Consider the following 1,339-nt stretch of genomic DNA (forward strand, 5'->3'; position numbering starts at 1 on the left):
CCATTATTATTATTATTATTATCATTATTATTATTGTTATTGTTATTATTATTATGAGAGTGAGAAGGAATATTATTATTATTATCATTATTATTATTATTATTTATTATTATTATTATTATTATTTTTATTGTTATTATTATTAAGAGAGTGAGAAAAGTCTTCAGCATCTTGTGAAACAGTTCAGAGGAATAGGACTGAGTATGAATACAGGGGAAAGAAAGTATTGTACAAAAAATATCTATAACAATAAGTTATTTCTTATCTTTTAAAAATAGATATCTAAGAAGCTCTTCTTGTTCGTATACAGTATCAGAAATGGTACTCACAAGAACTTGAGGAGGCATTTCCTTCAAATTGGAATAAAACCTAGGTAAAAATAATAAGAATAATCCAAAGAAGAGTAATTAAAATTTTTAATGAAGGGTTCATGGGAACACTGGTCGCATTCCTTGTCATGCTGTTTCTGTGGAAGGCATTAAAGATGTGGTAGCATTTTTGGAGAACTATGTTGAAGACTACGCCATTTTACTACCTGGGAGGATACCTGGAGTGAGGGATTATGGGAAGGCCAAGCTATTGCTGTCCAGTGTGTCCCGACGCATGGTTTACCAACAGTATGCTGATGCTGGTAGGGAACATACTCTCTGTGAAAGTTCCTTTAAAAGAATATGGAGAAAGTATATTCCCCACATGTACAGCATCAAGCCAATGACGAACTTATGCTGGACGTGCAAAAAGAACAGCACTGCAATTTTAAGGAATGCTGGGTGTGAGATTGAGCATCAGTCCGAGGTAGATTTATTATTATTAACAATGTAATTATTCTTGCCTGTAAAATGCTATCCCTTAGTGAGTAACTTTGTCTTTAGTTAACTTGTTAATTTCATATTACTTTCAAGAATAATGATACTACATGAACATACAGTACTATTCCTTCATGTGTTAGTAGTATCTAATGGTATTTAAAACATGTTAATGTGTATTGTGTTCTTATTATTAGTATAACTTACCTTAATCTCTTTTTGTTGTTAGAAGAAAAGGAGACATCATAGGGGTAAATGGAAGCATTGACGAGGTGGCGGGAGAGGAGCAGGAAGAGGAGGTGGCCAAGGAGGAGGAGATGGACAAAAAAGAGGGGCAGCTGGCCAAGGAAGAGGGGGAGGTGGCCAAGGAAGCGGGGGAGGTGGCCAAGGAAGAGAGGGAGGTGGCCAAGGAAGAGGCCAAAGAGGAAGAGGAGGCCCTGCTACAACAGTAAGAGAAAGAAACATCATTAAACATAACAATAACAACAAATTTTTCATAGGATTCATCCACAAGTGCAAAGACAATAAACTAT

The 1,339-nt window shown here is 35.5% G+C and overlaps 2 long non-coding RNA genes across 2 annotated transcripts; one reads left to right on the top strand and one right to left on the bottom strand.

Moving 5' to 3' along the window:
- Window positions 1–89: 89 nt before the first annotated feature.
- LOC109593104 (uncharacterized) lies at window positions 90–795 on the top strand. Its single transcript, XR_002190734.1, has 2 exons — window positions 90–373; window positions 426–795. It is a non-coding gene; the product is annotated as an uncharacterized LOC109593104 (long non-coding RNA).
- Window positions 796–884: 89 nt separating this feature from the next.
- Window positions 885–1,233, bottom strand: LOC105316249 (uncharacterized). Its single transcript, XR_002190733.1, has 2 exons — window positions 1,014–1,233; window positions 885–955 (listed from the first exon to the last, which is right to left on the bottom strand). It is a non-coding gene; the product is annotated as an uncharacterized LOC105316249 (long non-coding RNA).
- Window positions 1,234–1,339: the final 106 nt, after the last annotated feature.

This window comes from Amphimedon queenslandica, unplaced genomic scaffold (assembly GCF_000090795.2).
Source record: "Amphimedon queenslandica unplaced genomic scaffold, v1.1 AMPQUscaffold_2833_Cont25166, whole genome shotgun sequence".
NCBI lineage: Eukaryota > Metazoa > Porifera > Demospongiae > Haplosclerida > Niphatidae > Amphimedon > Amphimedon queenslandica.